This window comes from Wyeomyia smithii, chromosome 1, assembly GCF_029784165.1.
Source record: "Wyeomyia smithii strain HCP4-BCI-WySm-NY-G18 chromosome 1, ASM2978416v1, whole genome shotgun sequence".
NCBI classification, from domain to species: domain Eukaryota; kingdom Metazoa; phylum Arthropoda; class Insecta; order Diptera; family Culicidae; genus Wyeomyia; species Wyeomyia smithii.
The window spans coordinates 88,499,854-88,505,759 of NC_073694.1; the positions used below are offsets into that span (position 1 = coordinate 88,499,854).

The window sequence follows — 5,906 nt, forward strand, 5'->3', positions numbered from 1 at the left end:
CGTCGTCTCCCAGCTGCCAAGTTGCAACATGATGCAACACGCAACAGCGAGCAAACGAAATCGCTTGATGTTACAAACCGCAATAAGATACGGGTTAAAACCGTTGCGTGTGTGTGAGAGCACCATCGGTGTTTATTCGCTGGATACACTATCTACTGTCTACTGAACGCAATAATCTGCTTACATGCGACATGGGGACGGGAACATTTTCTTCAACCAAGCTGCACAACACGACACAAAACATGTTATTTTGTTGCTTCAATGAGAGTGCTATCGGCAGAGTTGCCAATAAAATTATTATTTAAACTGGAAGAATGCTAAAGAAAAAACTGGAAGAACTGGATTTCAAAAAAATTTAATGAATAGCATAAAAAATGCAATAGAGCTTCTCTGTGATGGTTACAAAATCCAATGCTAGTTTTAAATATAGCAAAAAATCACTCATTTCAACCAGAGCTATTCTGTTTCGGGTTTCGTTTTCTTTTAATTTTATTGTTATCTCCTATTAATTTGAAACTGCCCAATCAATTTATCTCAAAATCATAAAAATGAACTTCACTTCAACTTTCAACTAGAGTACTGATGCAACATTTTTTCACGTTACATCTGTGAAGTTTAAGTTCCAACTATCTTTGAGTTCGCTATCTTTTGGTATCTAATTATACGAACATATTTTAAACTGCTACGCAACAGAAATTATTTTGAAGAATGCCGCCTGTATATGACATTTTTGAGATCGATTATTTTTATTTTTAAATAACATATTAAGCTACCATTGGAATTGATTTTTTCCACGATCTGGTAAATCTATCCGTCAGTTTCTGAATAAAGCTTATCTTACTTTCCTTTTTCATCTCATCAATGCTATGTAGTTTATGTTTTGGCCGTGTTTCGTGCGAGAAAATAGAATAGGCTGGAAACGTAGATAAGAACTGTTACAATGATTTAACACAACATTTACACATTTAACACAACATTTACGTTCTAAAAAGATTTCCAAAAACCAATCGGAGCTTGAGTACATGAAAAATCTGGGTAAAACTGGGAAATAAATAAAAAAAAAACTGGAAAATTCTGGGATTAAACTGTTTGACTGGATCAGTCAAAATAAACTGGAGGAATCCAGTTTAAACTGGAACATTGGCAACTCTTGCTATCGGTCCGGCTCGACAGAATGTTCACAAGATATCATTTTTGTGCATCCGCGCTACGAAACTGAGGAAAAACTTTAGAAACTGAAAAAAGAGGTGGAGCTTATCAAATGATCGCTCTGAACCAGTATGAAGTCACACATATTTTTCAAGTTATATCATTCCACCACGTACGTAAAATAATTCATTCCTATTTTCATCCCTATATAAGAGCCTGTTTTAGTCGAAGCCGCTCATAGTAGTTCTGAACAGCGACGACAGCAGTCCTCCCTTAGCAGCAGCGGGAGCGAGCAGTGGGTACCATCGATAGCGAATAGCGGCCACAACTGTGGCATGGCTGCGAATAAGCGTAGCAGTTACAGTGGATCTCACCATCGATAGCAGCAGGGCCAGCGGATGCCAATGGCGGCCACAACTGTGGCATGACTACGGATAGCGTTGCAGTTGCTCAGCAGTTGGGCCAGCGTATAGCGGCCACAACTGTGGCATGGCTATGCATAGCGTAGTTGTTGCAGCGGGTATATCAGCATCGATAGTAGCAGGGTCAGCTGATGCAACGACACTCCCTTCACTAAAATGCTGTTTCAGTGTGGTAGCGGGAAGCATCAGCAGCAGGCTTGCATGAAGTGAATACATCAGCCAGCAACTTTCTCTAAGGCCTCTGCCATAGTAGACGCGAAAAGCGGCGCGAACCGATTCGCTCGGCCGTAGGTTGATGTACAGCTCTACTGATGGCTGTACATTAACCTACAGCTGAGCGAATCGGTTCGCGTCGCTTTTCGCGTCTATTATGGCAGAGGCCTAATGGGAAAGTTGTATCAGTTTGTTCAGAAGAATATTATTGTCGGTAATATTACAGAGATTCGATTGCGTAAATCCGATTTTGAATTGTTCAGAAGAATATTATTGTCGGTAATATTACAGAGATTCGATTGCGTAAATCCGATTTTGAATTGAACAATTGTTCTTTTGAGAACAAATAACACACTTATTTGAAGAGTTAATAGCTTTTGGTACCAATAGCAGTACTTCCCTGAGGCCGATGTAAAGGTAAATGGGAGCAGCACGGCGAAACAGTTCGGGTTATGCATAGACGCGCGTCATTTTTCGTTGTTGATATTCCCCACATGAAACGACGCGCTTTCGTATGATAGCGGTGGTGTTAGCGGTAGATACATTTGCCAACACTTCCTCCAGTAAAGCCGTGTCTAGTTTTCAATGTGAAAACACCTTTCTCATTGTGTTGACCGCGCGCCTTAGTCCTCAGTATCAAGGTAACACAGAGATGTAAGATAAACACTACATCCTATGATAAATTGAACAATTGTCCTTATAAGGACAACAAATGAATTAATGAAGATTTGTTTTGAATTAGAATACTTCTCTCAGGAAGTTCGGCTACATAGGGATGTAAAATGAAAATCTAAAACTGAAAAAAGTGAGAAAAATTTCAAACGCTAATAAATCGGTTAGTTTTCGATGGATTTCCTTCGTTTTTGCAGCATTCGATTAGAAAATCTTCTAAGATTTCTACCAAATGCATGAAATTGCAATTTTATCATTCGAACTATTGTACTATTGAAAACTCTTAAGCCTTGTCAAAACACAAAATTCGACCTCTGATTGGTCGTTATACCGCGCTTTCCCAAGCACGGTCGGCAGAGTTATGGACCTAGTAAATTGGGAATGCATCATTTGGCCTATATAAGAGCTTCATCAGATAATAAACAAACATTTCATCGGATATTAAATTGAACAACTGAAATTTGAACACAAATGATTATTTGAAGAGTTAATATTTTCTCGTTTTGCGCTATAATCCAAAGTTAATTATCTTCATCTACATGCATACTTTGACTATTATTACGTGTTTGCGTCGCTTAGTGTTTGGCTACGGTCATGCAGAACGCAAATAACGGCGCGATGCGATTCGGCAAGACGAAATCTGTTGAAATGTATAGCTCTACTTCGCCTTAAAAAGAGCTGTACATTCACCACGGTAAGGCGAATCGCATCGCGCCGGCATTCGCGTTCTGCATAACCGTAGCCTTTGTTCCGTTCCCGTTTAATGATGTCGTATTAAATGTGCATATTACAATTCGGCAGCACTTCAACTTCTCATTTGTACAAAATTTAAAAATATCCAATAAACTTCATTCAAAATATCAGACAAAAAGAAATTACAATACTGCCAATGAACGGTCAACGTTTATTTACTAGAAAAAATGACTGACACGCAAGCAGCCAGGTTATCTTTCTTGTAAAAGTATTCTACTTCAACCTTGCGGTCGTGGCTTTGCATACAACCTTCTTGTGATTTTTTTAATTCAACTTAATTTTCCGCCTGTACCTTGGCCAGCTGCAATCTTTTTTCTTCCATTTGTATCTGCTTATTCCATTTCGTCTCTTCAAACTTAAGTTTTTTCTCATGTATGTCCACCAGTAGCGAAATCGATCCAGAATTAATCGATGGTTTGTTCCTTTTCAGAGATCGCTTCTTAAGCTGGTTTTTGAATGCTGTAAAATTCATGCCGCTCTTCCGTGATATTCTCAATGGAAGCAGCATCTTAAGTGACAAACTGGTCCGAATCGTATAATTCAGAAATGCTAGCATTGGCAGGTTCAGTTTCAACAATGCAATCTTCATAGGTGCTGCTTGACGTCTCAATAACGAAGTCTGGTTTAACACTTTTACGTTGACCAAAGATTTGTTCCAGAGTTTCATAATATGGACATATTTTATGTATATATTCCGATACGCTTGATTCCATACCTTCTGCCAGCAGGTCAGCACCAGTTTGATTTTTCCAAACTTCTGTTTTGAAGTACGATGTCTTCCATTTCCTCAATTTACTCTTCATTAACGTCCAATTCACAACTTAAATTGAGGGAGTTTTTTGAGCATTCTTTATGCTAAAAAATTGAGCGGTAGGTTTCTGAAAAAAGATGAAAATTAATCAGCCAGAACTGCAGAAGAATAAGATAAATTAACAAACCTCTAGGGACTCCGGGTTATCTTTCACCTCTTCCAGAACAGTATTAAGCAGATCGGCAGTTTCTGCATCTGTCCATCGGTGAGTAGGTTGCAATCGTTGTCGTTTTCGTTTTTCACAAACCAGAAATATATTTTTTAAGTATAGATAACGACAAAAAGCCAACTTTTTTACCTCAGTCATGATTTTTATCCGCACTTCAACAAATTTGGGAAGCACAAGTGGTCGATACTTTGTTTAGACGTTTTCGGCAGCTGCAGCAGGCGTGGAGAACGAGGGGCTTGTAGATATAGTTGAAGATATATGGTACGCAAAATGTTTTCAGTACATCAGTAATTAATCCATTTTGGTAAGCATTTAGGTTAATCTAATTTTGAAGGTTTGAATTTTGTCTGAAAACAACTTTGGCAAGTATATCAAACGAACTTTTTTAAAGGTACATGACATTACACATTTAATTTGGAAATTTGTTATCGGAACGGAGCACAATCCAATTCCGTTAGGTGACCCCTTAGACTTGGTATTTGAAACGGCGTAAATAAATACTCATCAATATCGACGTGTATTGACAAACGACCTGGTAAATCAGATTTCTTCTGAAGAAAATACGAGCTCGTAAATATTTGGATTAGTATACAAGGAATACACTGGATACGCTGAATACTCAGCTTTATATGAATGCCCCTAATATGACAAGAGTTGCCAAGCAGCATTTTTTCCCGTCATGCAGTATGCAAACGTTGACGATTTCAAAGACTTCAAATGCGTCTTGGAATCACACCACGATTTGTAAACTGCGTCAGAGAAAAACACAAACATTTGCCTTTATGTAAGCTATCTAAAACACGCAATGAGGGTGCTTCATAGAAACTCATCTGGACCTGTTTGAAGATACAAAACTCGTGCCCATCCCGAACAACATTCGCAACTCTGGGCTCACTGTATTACTTATCTTCATTTCAAGTAAACACTGGAGAACGAAACAGTGGTGTTTCTAATTAGACATTTGAGGTTGACGGGTGAGATTCTTTTTTTTTTAATAGGTTGGGATGTTTTGTGATGAATTAATTATTTACTAATACTTATTCAGTATTTTTATTGTGTGTTCTGCCACAAACGGTGACATATCAACACTATTACACATATATCAAGCTTTATTTCATTAAAAGATTGTAATTGCTTCCGCAGTTAAGTTAATATAATTGTAGGAAAATTGTAAACCTACTTGTCAAGAGAAAAAAAAAGGCGTTTAAAATTAAACCTTAATCTAATCTTACGCCTATCTTACGGACTATAAAGTGAGCTAATCGTTGTAATTGAGGATTGCAACGATTTTTGTCGGAACTTTTTGATAATTTGGTTTGACATATTTTCTAATATTTCCACATTAGTGAGCCTGTGTAGTTCATTCGTGCTAAACCAGCGAGGACGCTTCAATATCATTTTCAGAAGTTTGTTCTGAATCCTTTGAAGCATCTTCTTTCTGGTTGTGTAACAACTTGTCCAGATGGGGACTGCATATAACATTGCTGGTCTAAGTATTTGTTTGTAAATTAACAGTTCATTCATGAGACAAAGTCTAGAATTTCTGTTGATAAGAGGATACAAACATTTTATATATTTATTGCACTTTGTTTGGATATTCTCAATGTGCTCCTTAAAGGTAAGATATTTATCATAAATTAGCCCTAAATATTTAACCTGGTCAGACCAATTTAAGATTGCACCGTTCATCTTAACAACATGATTATTGGTGGGTTTG

At 37.6% G+C, this 5,906-nt stretch overlaps 1 long non-coding RNA gene across 1 annotated transcript; it reads right to left on the minus strand.

Annotated features, from left to right (window-relative positions):
- Window positions 1-3,345: 3,345 nt before the first annotated feature.
- On the minus strand, window positions 3,346-4,511 carry LOC129718900 (uncharacterized). The gene is made up of 3 exons (XR_008727077.1): window positions 4,319-4,511; window positions 4,148-4,215; window positions 3,346-4,087 (listed from the first exon to the last, which is right to left on the minus strand). It is a non-coding gene; the product is annotated as an uncharacterized LOC129718900 (long non-coding RNA).
- Between the last annotated feature and the right edge of the window lie 1,395 nt (window positions 4,512-5,906).